The sequence below is a fragment of the Cherax quadricarinatus genome, chromosome 2 (genome assembly GCF_038502225.1).
Source record: "Cherax quadricarinatus isolate ZL_2023a chromosome 2, ASM3850222v1, whole genome shotgun sequence".
In the NCBI taxonomy this organism is placed as follows: domain Eukaryota; kingdom Metazoa; phylum Arthropoda; class Malacostraca; order Decapoda; family Parastacidae; genus Cherax; species Cherax quadricarinatus.
Genome location: NC_091293.1, coordinates 10,698,644 through 10,723,170, shown reverse-complemented (window position 1 = coordinate 10,723,170; position 24,527 = coordinate 10,698,644). Strand labels below are relative to the sequence as shown.

The following is a 24,527-nucleotide window of genomic DNA, read 5'->3' as shown; positions in this document are numbered from 1 at the left end:
CTAATGTTGACATAGTGTATCGCCTTTACCTAACACTTCCAGCTACTAACTGTGAAGGAGAAAGTTCATTTTCTGTTTTGAAAAAGAGTGAAAAACCAGCTCCGTTCAACAATGAGCCAAGACAAATTGTGTAACCTAGCCTTGTTGACCATTGAGTCTGATCTAACAAGAAATATTGATTTTCAGAATATAATTGATGATTTTGCCAATATGAAATCCAGAAAAAAGTTTATTTAACCCTTTGACTGTCGAAGGGCCAAATCCTGAAGTTGCTTCTGGTGTCGCAAAATATTCGAAAAAAAAAAAAAAATAATTTTTTCTTATCAAAATGTTAAGATTATTTTTCTGATTGTTTTAGTCCCAAAAAAAAAATTTTCCCATCAGTACTTACCGAGATATAGAGTCCTGAAGTCTGCTGAAATTGATCTGCTGGCGGCAACAGCGGCGACTGCCGCTCACCCGGTAAACTTTTATTTACTTGTATTCGATGGTTTCTTGTTTTTTTCACTATTTTATTTTTTCACATAACTTTTTTGGCCTGTGAGACCAAATTATTGTGCAATGTTCAAATATACATAGTACATGCACAATATATACTGTGCATGTACTACTCTACTATTGTGCATGTATCCTTCTCTTTGTGTGTGGGAAAATGTATATTTCATGAGGTAAAATTTTTTTTTTCATACTTTTGGGTGTCTTGCACGGATTAATTTTATTTCCATTATTTCTTATGGGGAAAATTCATTCACATAACGATTATTTCGCATAACAATTACCCCTCTTGCACGGATTAAAATCGTTAACTGGGGGTCCACTGTACACTCGTTGAATGTAACACAATTATAGCAAAAACACTCGTATCATTATAATGTTGCTAAAACTTGTTTACACAAACAATGTAAACAAATGTTTATTACGATTGCTTTATAATATATATACATATGTACAATCACTGGACACTTTATTAGAAGTGCTGCAGCTTGTGGAATTCTTTGAAACATGGGTATAAGCACAATGGTGTCTTACACTCCTCACACATAAAACGAGTGTCTCTGCTTTTTTGTTGGCGTTTTGTGGTATGTCCACAGACAAAACACCTCTTCTGAGCATTTTTCTTGGCAGTAGTAGCAGGCAGTGGTATGGGGTAGTGATCACCAGGCCTCAGACGAGAGGACATGTGTTGATAATTTCGTGGGCGCTGGTCTATTGCAGGTGTTGTTTCTTGGTACTTGAATATTATTTGTCTGATGACTGACAAACAAAATTCACCATATTTGGGTTTGTTCTTGGTCTTCAACTTATACATATTATAAGCATTCAGCATGGAAATGTCAAGAAGATGGAAAAACAGGTTTATGTACCACTTATAACTCTTGCGAACACAGTCAGCAAACCCAATCTGCATGTCACATTTGTCCACTAAGCGCATATTGAGGTTGTAATCCATCACAGCTGCAGGTTTTACAATAGGTTCATTGGTCTCTCTATTCTGCTTGCCAGTCTCTACCATTTCGTGTCGGTGAACTGATGTCAGCAGTGTGACATCACGTTTGTCATGCCACCGAAATGCCATGATGTCACTGGCAGCAAACACCTGCACTTCACCTCTACGACTGCCAGCTTCGAACCTAGGCATATGTTTACGACTTCTACGCACTGTGCCACACACATCTGTCATGTTCACTCGCAAGAAATCACTGAGTATAGGGCTTGTGTACCAGTTGTCAGTATATAAAATATGCCCCTTACCAAGATATGGCTCCATCATTGTTCTAACCACATCACCAGAGATACCCAGTAACTTCCTGGTATCTTCCATTGTTTTACCGCCAGTGTACACAATTATATCCAAAACCAGACCAGTTTTGCAATCACAGAGAACAAATAACTTTATACCAAAGCGTTTCCTCTTGCTTGGTATATACTGCTTGAATGAGAGTCTTCCTTTGAACAAAATCAAAGACTCGTCAATAACAAGCTTCCTGAAGGGATAAAAATACATACAGCACTTTTGTTTCAGGTACATAAACACACGTCTGATCTTATATAACCTGTCGCTTCTGTCAGGCCTGGTTTTGTCTGAAAAGTGTAACATACGTAACAGTAACACAAATCTATTCACTGGTATAATGTCACTGAAAGCAGGGGTTGAAATCAGGCGGTCTGTCGCCCAGTATGTGCTGACACTATGCTTATACACATGTGGCATAAGCATTATTGTGGCAAAGAAGAGATACATCTCTGCCACAGTTGCGTCCTTCCACTGGTGTAGGCGTGATCTTGGTGAAAGCATAGTGTTTGCCATGGTGTACTCATAGTATGAATTGCTTTCCCTGACAATAATGTCCATCAGGGGTTCATCGAAGAACAACTGAAAGCATTCCAGTTCAGTGGGATTGTTCCCAAGTGTACATGATGGCCGTATTCCACTTTGTCCTCCATCAAAGTCATGGGGATTGGGAACAAACTCGTCATCTTGATGCCAATCCCAGATGCGGTCAGCTGGTCGTTGTGGTTGTGCAGGTTGTGGTTGTGGTTGTGAGAGTGTGGGGTCGGCCGAAGCAGGTTGTAGTTGTGCAGAGTCAGCAGCGCGGGCACTAGCGTGGCCCGCTGCTGGTGTCACATGACTCATGGCACCGTCACTATCACCACCACCGCCTGCTGCCTCACTCACATCATTTATACCCATCGTAACAATATCGTCATCTTCACTATCAGGACGTGGTGTAGGGCCACGGGATGTGCTCCGAGATGTACTCCTTCCTCTTGGAAGAGCATATGGCACACTACCAGACCGCATGCGACGTCGTACATACTGCCGTTTCACTGGGGAATATTCACCCTCACTGTCACAACTAGAAGTGCTTTCAATAACCTTGAAATCACTATCACTATCACTTGCACTGCTCACATCTGAGTCTTGTACACGGGCAAATAGTTTCCTCTTTCGTCCTGGTACAGGTGAATATGAACGAGCCGGCCTAGCACCAGAGGTGGATGGTTGTGGGTCATCTGGGTTTTCATCACTAATTATGTTATCCTGGGTAATTTTCTCGGTCACACCCGCTTCAAAACCAGGGAATTCACTTTCACTGACACTATCATCACTGTTTGAGCTATCACTTGGGAACAAAAGACCTCCAATCCGCCGAGGAGTGAGGAACTTCTTACCGCGAGGCATGGTGAAAATGGACTACCAAGATGGCGTTCCCACAATGCACCGCTGAGTCCCAGATTTTTTTCACAGGGTGCACACCGACCACTGAGACCCATTCTCTCTCGTGTAGGCCTACCAGCCCTCTCCCGCTCGATTTGAAGCCGCTAGAATTTATGCGTATAGATACGTCAAACACGGTATCTCCCATGACGTACATATACGACCGCGACAGTCAAAGGGTTAAGAAGTGCCTGTGAATATAAAATTCTTTACTTTCTTGAGTTTATATGATTTGATAGTCTTATGCATGATGCAATGATAACAATAATGGTCAGTGATTTATAAAGGGAATAATAGTGCTGTAGTGGTTATGCTGAATATAATAGGTACATGATGTCACTACTTTAATAGCCTAATCTAGTAATACTATGTTGTCTTGAGTTTATTCTCTTTAAAATGTATGATTTAACAAGATAGTTATAATGGCTGTTGGTAAATGGTTTTGGTTGTCTTGATGTACTTTCCCTATTAAATTTAATCTAAATAGCCAGAATGTATTTAATTAGACCTTAAACAGGCTCACACCGACCCCCCCCCACCCCCAAGCTAGAAGGGGTCGCTTCGCTTACCCGTAACTCAAAGGGGCCCCGCCAATCTGAATAGCCTAGGGCCCGGAGACTTCTAAATCCGGCCCTGATTACGTGGAATGAAAGGGGGTAAAGCAGCTGAAACTGACGGGATCATGACGGAAATGTTAAAAGCAGGGGGGGGATATAGTGTTGGAGTGGCTGGTATTTTTGTTTAATAAATCTATGAAAGAGGGGAAGGTACCTAGGGATTGGCAGAGAGCATGTATAGTCCCTTTATATAAAGGGAAGGGGGACAAAAGAGATTGTAAAAATTATAGAGGAATAAGTTTACCGAGTATACCAGGAAAAGTGTACAGTAGGGTTATACAGTGGACCCCCGCATAACGATGGCATCACATAGCGATTATTTCGCATACCGCTTACTTTAATCGCAAAATTTTTGCCGCGCATACCGATTAAAAACCTGCTCACCGATTTTCGTCCGAGACGCGTCCAATGTGCGCCCTCAGCCAGCCTCACATGTGCCGCCCGTGCCATTGTTTACCAGCCAGCCTCCGCGCTAACATCCAAGCATACACTCGGAATATTTCGTATTATTACAGTGTTTTCGGTGCTGTTTCTGGAAAATAAGTGACCATGGGCCCCAAGAAAGCTTCTAGTGCCAACCGTACACCAATAAGGGTAAGAATACCCATTGAAATGAAGAAAGAGATCATTGATAAGTATGAAAGTGGAGTGCGTATCGCCGACCTAGTCAAGTTGTACAAGAAACCCCAATCAACCATCGCTACTATTGTGGGCACCAAAAAGACAATCAAGGAAGCTGTTCTTGCCAAAGGTTTAACTGTGTTTTCGAAACAAAGATCGCAAGTGATGGAAGATGTTGAGAGACTCTTATTGGTGTGGATAAATGAAAAACAGCTAGCAGGAGATAGCGTCTCTCAAGCGATCATATGTGAAAAGGCTAGGAAGTTGCATGAGGATTTAATTAAAAAAATGCCTGCAACTAGTGATGATGTGAGTGAATTTAAGGCCAGCAAAGGTTGGTTTGAGAGATTTAAGAAGCGTAGTGGCATCCATAGTGTGATAAGGCATGGTGAGGCTGCCAGTTCGGACCACAAAGCGGCTGAAAAATATGTGCAGGAATTCAAGGAGTACATAGAAACTGAAGGACTGAAACCTGAACAAGTGTTTAATTGTGATGAAACAGGCCTGTTCTGGAAGAAAATGCCAAGCAGGACCTACATTACTCAGGAGGAAAAGGCACTCCCAGGACATAAGCCTATGAAAGACAGGCTTACTCTTCTCATGTGTGCCAATGCTACTGGTGATTGCAAAGTGAAGCCTTTATTAGTGTATCACTCTGAAACTCCCAGAGCGTTCAGGCAAAAGAATGTCCTCAAGGATAATTTGTGTGTGCTGTGGAGGGCAAACAGTAAGGCATGGGTCACTAGGGAATTTTTCTATAACTGGTTACACCATGCATTTGCCCCCAATGTGAAAGATTACCTAACTGAAAAGAAATTAGAACTTAAGTGCCTCCTGGTGTTAGACAATGCCCCTGGTCATCCTACAGACGTGGCAGAGCGACTTTATGGGGACATGAGCTTCATTAAGGTGAAGTTTTTGCCTCCTAATACCACTCCTCTCCTGCAGCCCATGGACCAGCAGGTTATTTCCAACTTCAAGAAACTGTACACAAAAGCTCTGTTTGAAAGGTGCTTTGTAATGACCTCAGAAACTCAACTGACTCTAAGAGAGTTTTGGAGAGATCACTTTAATATCCTCAATTGTGTAAACCTTATAGGTAAGGCTTGGGAGGAAGTGACTAAGAGGACCTTGAACTCTGCTTGGAAGAAACTGTGGCCAGAATGTGTAGACAAAAGGGATTTTGAAGGGTTTGAGGCTAACCCTGAGAATCCTGTGCCAGTTGAGGAATCCATTGTGGCATTGGGAAAGTCCTTGGGGTTGGAGGTTAGTGGGGAGGATGTGGAAGAGTTGGTGGAGGAGGACAATGAAGAACTAACCACTGATGAGCTGATAGATCAACTTCAAGAGCAAGAGGCCAGACCTGGGTAAACTGGTTCAGAGGAGGGGAGAGAGAAATTGAAGAAGTTGCCTACTACAAAGATAAAGGAAATCTGTGCAAAGTGGCTTGAAGTGCAAACCTTCATGGATGAAAATCACCCTCACACAGCTATTGCAAGCCGTGTTGGCAACCTGTACACTGACAATGTTGTGAAACACTTTAGGGAAGTGATAAAGGAACGAGAGGTACAGGCCACTATGGACAGATATCTTGTGCGAAAGAAGTCCAGTGACTCTGAAGCTGGCCCTAGTGGCATTAAAAGAAGAAGGGAAGTAACCCCAGAAAAGGACTTGCTACCTCAAGTCCTAATGGAAGGGGATTCCCCTTCTAAACAGTAAGAAGATAATGCTCTCCCCTCCTCCCATCCCATCAATCATCACCAGATCTTCAATAAAAGTAAGTGTCATGTAAGTGTGCATGCCTTTTTCAGTTTGTGTGTATTAAAATTAATATTTCATGTGGTAAAAAAAAATTTTTTTTCATACTTTTGGGTGTCTTGCACGGATTAATTTTATTTCCATTATTTCTTATGGGGAAAATTCATTCACATAACGATTATTTCGCATAACGATGAGCCCTCTTGCACGGATTAAAATCGTTAACCGGGGGTCCACTGTAATTGAAAGAATTAAAGGCAAGACAGAATGTAGGATTGCGGATGAGCAAGGAGGTTTCAGAGTGGGTAGGGGATGTGTAGATCAAGTGTTTACATTGAAGCATATATGTGAACAGTATTTAGATAAAGGTAGGGAAGTTTTTATTGCATTTATGGATTTAGAAAAGGCATATGATAGAGTGGATAGAGGAGCAATGTGGCAGATGTTGCAAGTACAGTGGACCCCCGGTTAACGATATTTTTTCACTCCAGAAGTATGTTCAGGTGCCAGTACTGACCGAATTTGTTCCCATAAGGAATATTGTGAAGTAGATTAGTCCATTTCAGACCCCCAAACATACACGTACAAACGCACTTACATAAATACACTTACATAATTGGTCGCATTCGGAGGTGATCGTTATGCGGGGGTCCACTGTATATGGAATAGGTGGTAAGTTATTAAATGCTGTAAAGAGTTTTTATGAGTATAGTGAGGCTCAGGTTAGGGTGTGTAGAAGAGAGGGAGACTACTTCCCAGTAAAAGTAGGTCTTAGACAGGGATGCGTAATGTCACCATGGTTGTTTAATATATTTATAGATGGGGCTGTAAAAGAAGTAAATGCTAGGGTGTTCAGGAGAGGGGTGGGATTAAATTATGGGGAATCAAATACAAAATGGGAATTGACACAGTTGCTTTTTGCTGATGATACTGTGCTTATGGGAGATTCTAAAGAAAAATTGCAAAGGTTAGTGGATGAGTTTGTTAGTGTGTGTAACGGTAGAAAGTTGAAAGTGAACATAGAAAAGAGTAAGGTGATGAGGGTATCAAATGATTTAGATAAAGAAAATCTGGATATCAAATTGGGGAGGAGGAGTATGGAAGAAGTGAATGTTTTCAGATACTACTTGGGAGTTGACGTGTCGGCGGATGGATTTATGAAGGATGAGGTTAATCATAGAACTGATGAGGGAAAAAAGCCGAGTGGTGCACTGAGGTATATGTGGAGACAAAAAACGTTATCTATGGAGGCAAAGAAGGGAATGTATGAGAGTATAGTAGTACCAACACTCTTATATGGGCGTGAAGCTTGGGTTGTGAATGCAGCAGCGAGGAGGCGGTTGGAGGCAGTTGAGATGCCCCGTCTAAGGGCAATGTGTGGTGTAAATATTATGCAGAAAATTTGGAGTGTGGAAATTAGGAAAAAGCGTGGTTAATAAAAGTATTAGTCAGAGGGCTGAAGAGGGGTTGTTGAGGTGGTTTCGTCATTTAGAGAGAATGGATCAAAGTAGAATGACATGGAGAGCATTTAAATCTGTAGGGAAAGGAAGGCGGGGTAGGGGTCATCCTCAAAATGGTTGGAAGGAAGGGGTAAGGGAGGATTTGTGGGCGAGGGGCTTGGACTTGCAGCAGGCGTGCATGAGCGTGTTCGATAGGAGTGAATGGAGACGAATGGTATTTGGGACCTGACGATCTGTTGGAGTGTGAGCAGGGTAATATTTAGTGAAGGGATTCAGGGAAACTGGTTATTTTTATATAGCTGGACTTGAGTCCTGGAAATGGGAAGTACAATGCCTGCACTCTAAAGGAGGGGTTCGGGATATTAGCAGTTTGGAGGGATGTGTTGTATATCTTTATACATATATGCTTCTAAACTGTTGTGTTCTGAGCACCTCTGCAAAAACAGTGATTATGTCCGAGTGAGGTGAAAGTGTTGAATGATAATGACAGTATTTTCTTTTTGGGGATTTTCTTCCTTTTTGGGTCACCCTGCCTCGGTGGGAAACGGCCGACTTGTATATAAAAAAAAAAAAAAATCTTTATTTACTACAAGTACATGTACATGGTATACAGGCCTAGCTGACAACAATGACATACACGTACTACTATATAGAAAGCCCCTTGTTATGCTGAGCATTTCAGGCAAATTAGGTCAGTGTCGCAGGATGCGACTCACACCAGTGGACTAACACTCGGGTACCCATTTACTGATGGGTGAACATAGACAACTGGTGTAAAGAAACGTCCAATGTTTCTACCCTGGCTGTGAATCGAACCCAGACCCTCGTCATGTGAAGCGAGAGTTTTAGCCACCAAAGCTAGTATTACTTCTATTTTATCAACTGAGCACAAGAAATCGCTCAATCGAGTATTTCAACTACCCAACGAAGTGATCGGAAATAGGTAATTTGGCCAATTTCACACAAAGTTCAAAATAGTCCAGTTTCAAAACAGGGTCCAGAATAAACAATGCAGGCATTCCTGACACTAAAGTAACATTTCCTCTATTCATTAGTTATGTTTCCAGGCTTCACAAATGAATTCTACTTTGATTTTTTATTCATATAATGAATTTTTATTCACACACAGAAATAGAAGATTTACTGTTATGCAATATTGTAATACGTAATTGTATAAATAATAGTACGTATATTTGTGAACACACGTTAGACCCACCAGCTGACTTGTACTGGATGCATGACATTATTTGTTTGCTCATGAACATTGGCAAAAATTGAACATTTCTGCTACTTTGAGCTCAGTTTCAAGCCATTTTCAGTACTAAACCCAATCAAAATCATCTCTATTTCTGTAGTATATCTTCCATCTTATCAAACAAGACGAAGAAACTGCGAATACAACCATAAAAAACATGAAAATACACCGCAGTCACTGTTTTAATAAAAAAACATGGTCTGTTTTTTTCTCATAATGCACTGCATGCTGCAGGATTTGTTTTATATGGTGAACACTTACCACATAGATGCATTCTCTCATATCTAGGTCCAAATTTACTGCTCACAGCTTATCTGAGTGAGCTGAGCTCATGGCATAGAACTATAACTTGGACCTTGCCTTCAGAGTCGTAGAAATATGGGACAGACCCTCAAAGGGTTAATGAACAATAAAAAAGAATTAACAAATGTTGGTAATCCATTACTGTATTTTTTTTTTTTTTTCAACAAGTCGGCCGTCTCCCACCGAGGCAGGGTGACCCAAAAAAAAAGAAAGAAAATCCCCAAAAAGAAAATACTTTCATCATCATTCAACACTTTCACCACACTCACACATTATCACTGCTTTTGCAGAGGTGCTCAGAATACAACAGTTTAGAAGCATATACGTATAAAGATACACAACATATCCCTCCAAACTGCCAATATCCCAAACCCCTCCTTTAAAGTGCAGGCATTGTACTTCCCATTTCCAGGACTCAAGTCCGACTATATGAAAATAACCGGTTTCCCTGAATCCCTTCACTAAATATTACCCTGCTCACACTCCAACAGATCGTCAGGTCCCAAGTATCATTCGTCTCCATTCACTCCTATCTAACACGCCCACGCCAGCCCGCTGGAAGTCCAAGCCCCTCGCCCACAAAACCTCCTTTACCCCCTCTTTCCAACCCTTTCGAGGATGACCCCTACCCCTCTTTCCTTCCCCTATAGATTTATATGCTTTCCATGTCATTCTACTTTGATCCATTCTCTCTAAATGACCAAACCACCTCAACAACCCCTCTTCTGCCCTCTGACTAATGCTTTTATTAACTCCACACCTTCTCCTAATTTCCACACTCCGAATTTTCTGCATAATATTTACACCACACATTGCCCTTAAACAGGACATCTCCACTGCCTCCAACCGTCTCCTCGCTGCTGCATTTACCACCCAAGCTTCACATCCATATAAGAGTGTTGGTACTACTATACTTTCATACATTCCCTTCTTTGCCTCCATAGATAACGTTTTTTGACTCCACATATACCTCAACGCACCACTCACCTTTTTTCCCTCATCAATTCTATGATTAACCTCATCCTTCATAAATCCATCCGCCGACACGTCAACTCCCAAGTATCTGAAAACATTCACTTCTTCCATACTCCTCCTCCCCAATTTGATATCCAATTTTTCTTTATCTAAATCATTTGATACCCTCATCACCTTACTCTTTTCTATGTTCACTTTCAACTTTCTACCTTTACACACATTCTCAAACTCATCCACTAACCTTTGCAATTTTTCTTTAGAATCTCCCATAAGCACAGTATCATCTGCAAAAAGTAACTGTGTCAATTCCCATTTTGAATTTGATTCCCCATAATTTAATCCCACCCCTCTCCCGAACCCCTAGCATTTACTTCTTTTACAACCCCATCTATAAATATATTAAACAACCATGGTGACATTACACATCTCTGTCTAAGACCTACTTTTACCGGGAAGTATTCTCCCTCTCTTCTACACACCCTAACCTGGGCCTCACTATCCTCATAAAAGCTCTTTACAGCATTTAGTAACTTACCACCTATTCCATAAACTTGCAACATCTGCCACATTGCTCCTCTATCCACTCTATCATATGCCTTTTCTAAATCCATAAATGCAATAAAAACTTCCCTACCTTTATCTAAATACTGTTCACATATATGCTTCAATGTAAACACTTGATCTACACATCCCCTACTCACTCTGAAGCCTCCTTGCTCATCCGCAATTCTACATTCTGTCTTACCTCTAATTCTTTCAATTATAACTCTACCGTATACTTTTCCTGGTATACTCAGTAAACTTATTCCTCTATAATTTTTACAATCTCTTTTGTCCCCTTTCCCTTTATATAAAGGGACTATACATGCTCTCTGCCAATCCCTAGGTACCTTCCCCTCTTTCATACATATATTAAACAAAAGTACCAACCACTCCAACACTATATCCCCCCCTGCTTTTAACATTTCTGTCATGATCCCATCAGTTCCAGCTGCTTTACCCCCTTTCATTCTACGTAATGCCTCACGTACCTCCACCACACTTACATTACGCTCTTCTTCACTCCTAAAAGATGGTATACCTCCCTGGCCAGTGCATGAAATTACCGCCTCCCTTTCTTCCTCAACATTTAAAAGTTCCTCAAAATATTCTCGCCATCTACCTAATACAGTGGACCCCCGGTTAACGATTTTAATCCGTGCAAGAGGGCTCATCGTTATGCGAAATAATCGTTATGCGAATGAATTTTCCCCATAAGAAATAATGGAAATAAAATTAATCCGTGCAAGACGCCCAAAAGTATGAAAAAAATTTTTTTTTACCACATGAAATGTTAATTTTAATGCACACAAACTGAAAAAGGCATGCACAATTAAATGACACTTACTTTTATTGAAGATCTGGTGATGATTGATGGGATGGGAGGAGGGGAGAGCATTATCTTCTTACTGTTTAGAAGGGGAATCCCCTTCCATTAGGACTTGAGGTAGCAAGTCCTTTTCTGGGGTTACTTCCCTTCTTCTTTTAATGCCACTAGGACCAGCTTGAGAGTCACTGGACCTCTGTCGCACAACAAATCTGTCCATAGAGCTCTGTACCTCCCGTTCCTTCAAGACTTTCCTAAAATGGGCCATAACATTGTCATTGAAATAGTCACCAGCACGGCTTGCAACAGCTGTGTCAGGGTGATTTTCATCTATAAAGGTTTGCAGTTCAACCCACTGTGCACACATTTCCTTAATCTTTGAAGTAGGCACAATGGATTCCACAACTGGCATAGGCTTCTCAGGGTTAGCCCCAAACCCTTCAAAATCTTTCTTAATTTCCATACTAATTCTCACCCTTTTTACCACAGGGTTGGCACTAGAAGCTTTCTTGGGGCCCATGGTCACTTATTTTCCAGAAACAGCACCGAAAACACTGTAATAATACGAAATATTCCGAGTGTATGCTTGGATGTTACCGCGGAGGCTGGCTGGTAAACAATGGGACGGCCGGCACATGTGAGGGCACATTGGACGCGTCTCGGACGAAAATCGGTAAGCGGGTTTTTAATCGGTATGCGCGGCAAAAATTTTGCGATAAAAGTAATCGGTATGCGGAAAAATCGCTATGTGATGCCATCGTTATGCGGGGGTCCACTGTACCTCCATCTCCCCATCTACTAACTCCCCTACTCTGTTTCTAACTGACAAATCCATACTTTCCCTAGGCTTTCTTAACTTGTTTAACTCACTCCAAAATTTTTTCTTATTTTCATTAAAATTTCTTGACAGTGCCTCTCCCACTCTTTCATCTGCTCTCCTTTTGCACTCTCTCACCACTCTCTTCACCTTTCTTTTACTCTCCATATACTCTGCTCTTCTTATAACACTTCTGCTTTGTAAAAACCTCTCGTAAGCTACCTTTTTCTCTTTTATCACACCCTTTACTTCATCATTCCACCAATCACTCCTCTTTCCTCTTGCCCCCACCCTCCTATAACCACAAACTTCTGCCCCACATTCTAATACTGCATTTTTAAAACTATTCCAACCCTCTTCAACCCCCCCACTACTCATCTTTGCACTAGCCCACCTTTCTGCCAATAGTCGTTTATATCTCGCCTGAACTTCCTCCTCCCTTAGTTTATACACTTTCACCTCCCTCTTACTTGTTGTTGCCACCTTCCTCTTTTCCCATCTACCTCTTACTCTAACGGTAGCTACAACTAAATAGTGATCTGACATATCAGTTGCCCCTCTATAAACATGTACATCCTGGAGCCTACCCATCAACCTTTTATCCACCAATACATAATCTAACAAACTACTTTCATTACGTGCTACATCATACCTTGTATATTTATTTATCCTCTTTTTCATAAAATATGTATTACTTATTACCAAATTTCTTTCTACACATAGCTCAATTAAAGGCTCCCCATTTACATTTACCCCTGGCACCCCAAATTTACCTACTACTCCCTCCATAACATTTTTACCCACTTTAGCATTGAAATCCCCAACCACCATTACTCTCACACTTGATTCAAAACTCCCCACGCATTCACTCAACATTTCCCAGAATCTCTCTCTCTCCTCTACACTTCTTTCTTCTCCAGGTGCATACACGCTTACTATAACCCACTTTTCACATCCAATCTTTATTTTACTCCACATAATCCTTGAATTTATGCATTTGTAGTCCCTCTTTTCCTGCCATAGCTTATCCTTCAACATCATTGCTACTCCTTCTTTAGCTCTAACTCTATTTGAAACCCCCAACCTAATCCCCTTTATTCATCTCCACTGAAACTCTCCCACCCCCTTCAGCTTTGTTTCACTTAAAGCCAGGACATCCAGTTTCTTCTCATTCATAACATCCACAATCATCTCTTTCTTATCATTTGCACAACATCCACGCACATTCAGACTTCCCACTTTGACAATTTTCTTCTTCTTATTCTTTTTAGTAATCTTTACAGGAAAAGGGGTTACTAGCCCATTGTTCCCGGCATTTCAGTTGACTTTTACAACACGCATGGCTTACGGAGGAAAGATTCTTATTCCACTTTCCCATGGATATAAAAGGAAAAGTAATAAGACCAAGAACTATTAAGATAAAATCAAAGAAAACTCAGATGAGTGTGTATAAATAAACATGTACATGTATGTGTAGTGTGACCTAAGTGTAAGTAGAAGTATTTAGCTGCAAAATTAAAGCAATATGCTCTAGACAATCACATTTTATCTGCATTTCCTTCAATAACTAAATTAGTTGATAAGATCTCTTATTATTCCTGACACTGTGGTGTCAGACTTTTATCAACTCTGTTACCTGTCACATTAGTCTCCTATGCACTATAGTTCTTCCACAATTTTATATAGAATATCTTGAAAATATTATTCATCAAACTTGAAATGCCAAAACCACTTCAATTTATGTCTGTATTTTTTCCATCAAAGGACTATTTTTTCAGTACAGCAGAACCCTGCTAAGTGAGCAATTGCTTAATGCAATTTCAATTAAAAATTAACCACTGTCTACCATTCCCAGCTTAATTATGATTACTTTTTGCCTTGTACAGTGACTAAATTCCAAGAGGCAGCCCTCCTTCCGAGATTAATGAATGCTTCCTTATACAACCAGATGCCAGGGCCATATTACTCACTATTTGATTCTTCAATATCTCTAATTCCTCCAAACTGGTTTGTACTGATATTTATAAGAAAAGCCAAGAATGGATGGGGAAATACAATGACACTAATAACAACGAAATCTCAAGGTTCATTTTCAACTTGAGTATCGTCCTCCCGGTCAAGAGAAAATAAATACACAGCTGGATTTTTAACAGCACAGTATGTCTCTGAATATCACTAGTAACTGGTTTACATTATTAAAGAAAAAAAAAAAAGGGAATTCCAATAAACATATACTGGACAAAAGCCTATGGATCACTGCAAAATCAAGTGTCATGCATGAAGCCAAAGGAAAACTGACAACCAGCAAGACAAAGGATGGCTACAATTTTTTTTGTTATTTCTGGACTAAATTCAATCTTTTTTTGCAAGTGATCATAGAGTAATTTTGGGGTTAACATTTGTCAATGTGGAATCTGTAAAATTTTAATTATTATTATGGGCATCCTTTACTTATTAACAATCACAGACACTGCCTCAAATGACATTCCACTGACACACTACCATAAACTCCACCACACATGACACTAATCACACACTACTGTAGACTACCATATATGACATATTACTGACAACATCATAAACTCCACTACATATGACATACCACTGACACACTACCATAGATTCCACCACACATGGCATATCACTGACACTACCACAGACTCTGCCACACATGGCACATGAGGTATGATAAAGTTAACAGAGCAGGGAGAGAAGGGACCTAGTAGTGATCAGTGAAGAGGCAAGGCTAAGATCTACGACTTGACCCCTGCAACCACAATTAGGCGAGTAGGTTACTTGAGTACACGGTATATCACTGACAAACTATCACAGACTCCATCACACATGGCACATCGCTGACACTACCATATACTCCACCACACATGGCACATCACTGACACTACCATATACTCCACCACACATGGCACATCACTGATGTGCACAAAATCAAAACAAAATGGTGACCCAGCTAGATGAAGAATGACTGATTTTGTATTTTAATTTTTATTCTGAAGTTATTTTAGGACCAAATTTACTCTTTTAATATGATCACATGGTATATAATGAATATGGTAACTATTTTTCATAAACATTTAAAAATGAAAAATAATAAAAATAAATTAAAGAATGAAAAAATAACAGGAAATAGAAAATAGATTATTATTGTCCCTGTCCCTATTTTAAGTAAAAATATGAGCTCTTTGGGGAAATTTAGATTAACATATTTTTTACTCAACAAACCATTTTGTCCTGTCCCTACTTAAGTGGGGCCAATCACACACATTTGCAGTAATTTATTTTGATACAATACACTGAGTTCCTATGCCATCTTTTTTAACATAAGTATGAGCCGACTACTGTACAATAATTACAATAACATTGCAAAAATAATAGCCATAACCACCTGGCTCCTGTTGACAGGTGTCGTACTCTTTCTTCCTCCTCTCCTCGTTGACCTGCAACTCTTTCAAATGCAGACCCAGTTTCTGAAAAAAAAAAAATGCATATTTTTTAACCCTTTGACTGTTTTTGACGTATAAATACGTCTTACGAGCCAATGTTTCTGACGTATATATACTCAATAATTCTAGCGGCTTCAAATCAAGCGGGAGAAAGCTGGTAGGCCCACATGTGAGAGAATGGGTCTGTGTGGTCAGTGTGCACCACATAAAAAGAAATCCTGCAGCACACATTGTGTAATGAGAAAAAAAAAACTGATCGTTTTTTTGGAATAAAACGCCGACTTTGAGGTGTATTCTCGTATAGTATTTATCATTGTATTCGCATTTTCATGGTCTTAGGTGATAAAATGGAAAACATTACAGAAATAGAGATGATTTTCATTACTCTGACGATGAAAACGACCTTGAAACTGAGCTCAAAGTAGCAGAAATGTTCGATTTTTACCAATGTTCAGGAGTAAATAAATCACACCACATGTCCATTACACATCAACTGGGGAGTCTAATATTCTTTCACTAGTGCACTGATATTATTTATACCATTTTTACAATAATGCAGTAGCCTGCATAACAGTAAATTTTGTATTTTTTTGTATGAATAAAAAATCAAAATAGAAAGCAATAATAATATAAGAGGGGCCTAGAGATGTGACTAATGAACAGAGCATATGTTATTTTAGTGCCACGAATATCTACCTTGTTTATTCTGGACCCTATTTTGAAATTGGCATCTTTTTTAGTTTGCATGAAATTGGCCAAATTGCCAATTTCTGACCACCATATTGGGTAGTCCAAATTAGTAAATGGGAGGTTTCTTGTACTCAGCTGATAGATAAAATGGAGTTCTAAAGAAATAGCTATGAGTTTGGTCAACTGGAACAATGGAATTGGCTGAAAATAGGGCTCAAAGTCGGCGAAATCGCCGATACGCATATGTCGACGAGACCGCTAAATTCGCAGGAGGATAATTCCATGAGTTTTCGACCAAATTTCGAACTTTTGGTGTTATTACCATCGGGAAAAGATTCTCTATCATTTCATAAGAAAAAATTATTTTTTTTTTTTTCAAAAATTGAGCGACATAGAATGACAGTTTCAGAGAGGGGCCTGAAACAGTCAAAGGGTTAAGTTTAATCTATTTTTTTTTTTTTACCATGTCGGCTGTGTCCCGAGGCCGGGTGACCCTAAAAGAAAGAAAAAATTTTCATCATCATTCAACACTTTCACTATCACTCATACATAATCACTGACTTTGCAGAGGCACTCAGATGCAACAATTTAGATGTCACTCCAAAGAGCCAATATCCCAAAACCCTCCTTTAGAGGTCAGGCATTGTACTTCCCATCTCCAGGAATCAAGTCTGGCTAACTGGTTTTCCTCAATCTCTTCACAAAATATTACCCAGCTCACACTCCAACAGCTCGTCAGGTCCCAAAAACCATTCATCTCCATCCACTCCTAACACGCTCACGCATATTTACTGGAAGTCCAAGCCTCTCATCCGCAAAACCTCCTTTACCCCCTCCCTCCAACCTTTCCTAGGATAACCCCTACTCCACCTTCCTTCCCCTACAGATTTATATGCCCTCCAAGTTATTCTACTTTGTTCCATCCTCTCTAAATGACTAAACCACCTCAACAACCCCTCTTCAGCCTCTAATACATTCAATAACTCCACACCTCCTCCTAATTTCCACACTACGAATTCTCTGCATAATATTTACACCACACATTGCCCTTAGACATAACACCTCCATTGTCTCCAGCCTCCTCCTTGCTGCAGCATTTACAACTCATGCTTCACAACCATATATGAGAGTTGGTACCACTATTGTACATTCTCTTCTTTGCCTCCATGGATAACATTTTCTGTCTCTACAGATACCTTAAAGCACCACTCACCTTTTTCCCTTCATCAATTCTATGGTTAACCTCATCCTTCATAAACCCATCTGCTGATAAGTCAACTCCCAAATATCTAAACACAATCACTTTTTCCATACTCTCCAGGTAAACTCCCTCCCTCCAATGTGATATCCGATATTTATCTAAATTGTTTGATACCCTCATCATTTTACTGTTAATTTATGTTTACTTTCAACTTTCTACCTTTACACACCCTCCCAAACTCATCCACTAACCTTTGCAACTTTCTTTAGAATTTCCCAAAAGCACAGTATCATCAGCAAAAAGTAACAGTCAACTCCCATTTATATTTGATTCCCCATTATTTTATCCAACCCCTCTCACCAACACCCTAGTACAGTGGACCCCCGGTTTGCGATGGCATCGGTATCTGATACATTTTAACGCAAAAATTTTGCCTCGGTTCCCGTTAAAAAACCGGGTATAAGTGACTCGTCCGAGACGTGTCCACGTGTGGCCCGTGTTTACAAGCCAGCCAGTGTGCTCGCATCTAAGGATACATTTGGTACATTCCATATTATCACAGTGTTTTTGGTGCTTGTTTCTGCAAAATAAGTCACCATGGGCCCCAAGAAAGCTTCTAATGCCAACCCTGTGGTAAAAAGGGTGAGAATTAGTATGGAAATTAAGAAAGATTTTGAAGGGTTTGGGGCTAACCCTGAGAAACCTATGCCAGTTGTGGAATCCATTGTGCCTACTTCAAAAATTAAGGAAATGTGTGCAAAGTGGGTTGAACTGCAAACCTTTATGGATGAAAATCACCCTAACACAGCTATTGCAAGCCGTGCTGGTGACTATTACAATGACAATGTTGTGGCCCATTTTAGACAAATCGTAAAGGAACGGGAGGTACAGAGCTCTACGGACAGATTTGTTGTGCGACAGAGGTCAAGTGACTCTTAAGCTGGTCCTAGTGGCATTAAAAGAAGGGAAGTAACCCCAGAAAAGGACTTGCTACCTCAAGTCCCAATGGAAGGGGATTCCCCTTCTAAACAATAAGTTTGACACTCTCCCCTCCTCCCATCTCATCAATCATCACCAGATCTTCATTAAAGGCAAGTGTCATGTATTCTATTGTTAGTACAGTACTACAAACTGTGCATGTCTTCTTCAGTTTGTGTGCATTAAACTTAATATTTCATGTGGTAAAATTTTTTTTTCATACTTTTGGGTGTCTTGCACGGATTAATTTGATTTCCATTATTTCTTATGGGGAAAATTGATTCGCTTTTCGATAATTTTGGTTTGAAATGAGCTCTCAGGAACGAATTAATATCGCAAACCGAGAGTCCACTGCATTTACTTTTTTTACAACCTCATCTATAAATATATTAAACTGTCATTCTATGTCGAAAAATATTCAAAAAATGAAAAAAATATTTTATCTTACCAAAATGTTAGGATTATTTTGCTGAACGTTTTAAGCCTAAAAATTTTTTTTGTGATTATTACTTACCGAGATACAGAGGCATAAAGTTGGCAGAAAATGAGTCGCATATGGCAACAGTGGCGAATGCCACTCAGCCGGTAAACTTTTTTTTACTCCCATTCAAAAGAAAATGCTTAGTCGCATATGTTTGCTTCTGGAACAGTGGCTTTCCCTTCATGAATGCCAATCAGCCGGTAAACTTTTTTTTACTCCCATTCAAAAGTACAGTGGAACCTCAGCTTACAAACGCCCCACCATGCGAATTTTTCAGGATACGAACCATCGTTTGGTAGATTTTTTGCTTCTGGATACGAAGAAATTTCAGGATGTGAACTTTCCCTTCATGAGAGGTTCCTTAAATAAATAAATAAATAAATAAATAAATAAATAAATAAATAAAATATTTATTTTTTTGCAAAGGTTACAATGTGTGTTTACATATCATACTATGATTGGAGCAAAGAAAGCCACTATCATGCCGAGGCATTTCTGGTAGACTTAACCTAATACTAACAGACCACTAAGTCTAGACAGGTGAAAAGTGTACTAGTAGTGATTACCAATGATTTGCTGATGGTGGTGCCAACTACTGGCAGCCTTTTGAAGTTTCTCCTTACTGTTGTTGTTGTTTTTATTATTTTTATTATTATTATTATTATTAAAGAAGAAAAACTTTATAAAACTGGGATGCTTGAATGTGCGTGGATGTAGTGCAGATGACAAGAAACAGATGATTGCTGATGTTATGAATGAAAAGAAGTTGGATGTCCTGGCCCTAAGCGAAACAAAGCTGAAGGGGGTAGGGGAGTTTCGGTGGGGGGAAATAAATGGGATTAAATCTGGAGCATCTGAGAGAGTTAGAGCAAAGGAAGGGGTAGCAGTAATGTTGAATGATCAGTTAAGGAAGGAGAAAAGAGAATATGAATGTGTAAATGCAAGAATTATGTGGATTAAAGTAAAGGTTGGATGCGAGAAGTGGGTCATAATAAGCGTGTATGCACCTGGAGAAGAGAGGAATGCAGAGGAGAGAGAGAGATTTTGGGAGATGTTAAGTAAATGTACAGGAGCCTTTGAACCAAGTGAGAGAGTAATTGTGGTAGGGGACCTGAATGCTAAAGTAGGAGAAACTTTTAGAGAGGGTGTGGTAGGTAAGTTTGGGGTGCCAGGTGTAAATGATAATGGGAGCCCTTTGATTGAACTTTGTATAGAAAGGGGTTTAGTTATAGGTAATACATATTTTAAGAAAAAGAGGATAAATAAGTATACAAGATATGATGTAGGGCGAAATGACAGTAGTTTGTTGGATTATGTATTGGTAGATAAAAGACTGTTGAGTAGACTTCAGGATGTACATGTTTATAGAGGGGCCACAGATATATCAGATCACTTTTTAGTTGTAGCTACACTGAGAGTAAAAGGCAGATGGGATACAAGGAGAATAAAAGCATCAGGGAAGAGAGAGGTGAAGGTTTATGAACTAAAAGAGGAGGCAGTTAGGGTAAGATATAAACAGCTATTGGAGGATAGATGGGCTAATGAGAGCATAGGCAATGGGGTCGAAGAGGTATGGGGTAGGTTTAAAAATGTAGTGTTAGAGTGTTCAGCAGAAGTTTGTGGTTACAGGAAAGTGGGTGCGGGAGGGAAAAGGAGTGATTGGTGGAATGATGATGTAAAGAGAGTAGTAAGGGAGAAAAAGTTAGCATATGAGAAGTTTTTACAAAGTAGAAGTGATGCAAGGAGGGAAGAGTATATGGAGAAAAAGAGAGAGGTTGAGAGAGTGGTGAAGCAATGTAAAGAGAGAGCAAATGAGAGAGTGGGTGAGATGTTATCAACAAATTTTGTTGAAAATAAGAAAAAGTTTTGGAGTGAGATTAACAAGTTAAGGAAGCCAAGAGAACAAATGGATTTGTCAGTTAAAAATAGGAGAGGAGAGTTATTAAATGGAGAGTTAGAGGTATTGGGAAGATGGAGGGAATATTTTGAGGAATTGTTAAATGTTGATGAAGATAGGGAAGCTGTGATTTTGTGTATAGGACAAGGAGGAATAACATCTTGTAGGAGTGAGGAAGAGCCAGTTGTGAGTATGGGGGAAGTTCGTGACGCAGTAGGTAAAATGAAAGGGGGTAAGGCAGCCGGGATTGATGGGATAAAGATAGAAATGTTAAAAGCAGGTGGGGATATAGTTTTGGAGTGGTTGGTGCAATTATTTAATAAATGTATGGAAAAGGGTAAGGTACCTTGGGATTGGCAGAGAGCATGCATAGTTCCTTTGTATAAAGGAAAAGGGGACAAAAGAGAGTGCAAAAATTATAGGGGGATAAGTCTGTTGAGTATACCTGGTAAAGTATATGGTAGAGTTATTATTGAAAGAATTAAGAGTAAGACAGAGAATAGGATAGCAGATGAACAAGGAGGCTTTAGGAAAGGTAGGGGGTGTGTGGACCAGGTGTTTACAGTGAAACATATAAGTGAACAGTATTTAGATAAGGCTAAAGAGGTTTTCATGGCATTTATGGATTTGGAAAAGGCATATGACAGGGTGGATAGGGGGGCAATATGGAAGATGTTGCAGGTGTATGGTGTAGGAGGTAGGTTACTGAAAGCAGTGAAGAGTTTTTACGAGGATAGTGAGGCTCAAGTTAGAGTATGTAGGAAAGAGGGAGATTATTTCCCAGTAAAAGTAGGCCTTATACAAGGATGTGTGATGTCACCATGGTTGTTTAATATATTTATAGATGGGGTTGTAAAAGAAGTAAATGCGAGGGTCTTGGCAAGAGGCGTGGAGTTAAAAGGTAAAGAATCACACAAAGTGGGAGTTGTCACAATTGCTCTTTGCTGATGACACTGTGCTCTTGGAAGATTCTGAAGAGAAGTTGCAGAGGTTGGTGGATGAATTTGGTAGGGTATGCAAAAGAAGAAAATTAAAAGAGAATACAGGAAAGAGTAAGGTTATGAGGATAACAAAAAGATTAGGTGATGAAAGATTGGATATCAGATTGGAGGGAGAGAGTATGGAGGAGGCGAGTGTATTCAGATATTTGGGAGTGGACATATCAGCGGATGGGTCTATGAAAGATGAGATGAATCGTAGAATTGATGAGGGTAAAAGGGTGAGCGGTGCACTTAGGAGTCTGTGGAGGCAAAGAGGGGAATGTATGAGAGTATAGTTTTACCAACGCTCTTACATGGGTGTGAAGCATGGGTAATGAATGTTGCAGCGAGGAGAAGGCTGGAGGCAGTGGAGATGTCATGTCTGAGGGCAATGTGTGGTGTGAATATAATGCAGAGAATTCGTAGTTTGGAAGTTAGGAGGAGGTGCGGGATTACCAAAACTGTTGTCCAGAGGGCTGAGGAAGGGTTGTTGAGGTGGTTTGGACATGTAGAGAGAATGGAGCGAAACAGAATGACTTCAAGAGTTTATCAGTCTGAAAGGGTTAAGTGTGTAGCAATTAAGTGAAGCATTGAGTGTAGCACTTATAAGTGACTCTTTCTGACTTTTTTAGGTTATTCTAGGTTCTCTACACATGTAGTCAGGAGCAGGAATGGCCGCTGTGGAGGCCCTATAAACCCCAACAACAATGGTTGCTGTCCCCACCACTAGCCACATACCTAATGACATGTATTTTATTCATTCTAGTGTATACATCATGTTTCTATGTTATTATTATTGTTTATTATGTCATATTACATGAATTGTGATAGATAAATAAGCTGTAGAGTTGATATTAGGGAAATTATTTAAGAATTTTCTCGTGCCTGGAATTCCACTGGAATGAATTAATTCCATGTCAATTAATTTAAATGAGGAAAATTGACTCCGCAAACGAGCAAATCCATGGTCATGGAATGGATTAAACTCGTAAGTAGAGGTTCCACTGTATTTCTTACCGCCAGGCATGCTGAACAAGGGCTACAGAAATAGCATTCCCACAATGCACCACTGGCTCCCCAACTTTTTTATATGGTGCACACTGAACATGGAGACCCATTCTCTCACATGTGGGCCTACCAGCTTTCTCCTGCTTGATATGAAGCTGCTAAAATTTTGGCGTATCAATACGTCAAACACATTGCCTCATAAGACGTATATTTTTTTTTTTTTTCAACAAGTCGGCCGTCTCCCACCCAGGCAGGGCGACCCAAAAAAGAAAGAAAATCCCCAAAAAAGAAAATACTTTCATCATCATTCAACACTTTCACCACACTCACACATTATCACTGCTTTTGCAGAGGTGCTCAGAATACAACAGTTTAGAAGCATATACAGTGGACCCCCGGTTAACGATATTTTTTCACTCCATAAGTATGTTCAGGTGCCAGTACTGACCGAATTTATTCCCATAAGGAATATTATGAAGTAGATTAGTCCATTTCAGACCCCCAAACATACACGTACAAACGCACTTACATAAATACACTTACATAATTGGTCGCATTCGGAGGTAATCGTTATGCGGGGGTCCACTGTACGTATAAAGACACACAACATATCCCTCCAAACTGCCAATATCCCAAACCCTTCCTTTAAAGTGCAGGCATTGTACTTCCCATTTCCAGGACTCAAGTCCGACTATATGAAAATAACCGGTTTCCCTGAATCCCTTCACTAAATATTACCCTGCTCACACTCCAACAGATCGTCAGGTCCCAAGTATCATTCGTCTCCATTCACTCCTATCTAAAACGCTCATGCACGCTTGCTGGAAGTCCAAGCCCCTTGCCCACAAAACCTCCTTTACCCCCCTCTTTCCAACCCTTTCGAGGACGACCCCTACCACTCCTTCCTTCCCCTATAGATTTATATGCTTTCCAAGTCATTCTACTTTGATCCATTCTCTCTAAATGACCAAACCACCTCAACAACCCCTCTTCTGCCCTCTGACTAATACTTTTATTAACTCCACACCTTCTCCTAATTTCCACACTCCGAATTTTCTGCATAATATTTACACCACACATTGCCCTTAGACACGACATCTCCACTGCCTCCAACCGTCTCCTCGCTGCTGCATTTACCACCCAAGCTTCACATCCACATAAGAGTGTTGGTACTACTATACTTTCATACATTCCCTTCTTTGCCTCCATAGATAACATTTTTTGCCTCCACATATACCTAAACGCAACACTTACCTTTTTTCCCTCATCAATTCTATGATTAACCTCATCCTTCATAAATCCATCCACCGACACGTCAACTCCCAAGTATATGAAAACATTCACTTCTTCCATACTCCTCCTCCCCAATTTGATATCCAATTTTTCTTTATCTAAATCATTTGATACCCTCATCACCTTACTCTTTTCTATGTTCACTT

At 40.0% G+C, this 24,527-nt stretch overlaps 1 long non-coding RNA gene across 1 annotated transcript in view; it reads right to left on the bottom strand.

Moving 5' to 3' along the window:
- Nucleotides 1-19,540, bottom strand: part of LOC138853026 (uncharacterized) — a 95,155-nt gene extending 75,615 nt beyond the window's left edge. The window contains exons 1-2 of the long non-coding RNA XR_011392266.1: nucleotides 19,490-19,540; nucleotides 15,796-15,877 (exon numbers count right to left, since the gene is read on the bottom strand). This is a non-coding gene — a long non-coding RNA (uncharacterized lncRNA). The remainder of the gene's footprint in view (nucleotides 1-15,795; nucleotides 15,878-19,489) is intronic.
- Between the last annotated feature and the right edge of the window lie 4,987 nt (nucleotides 19,541-24,527).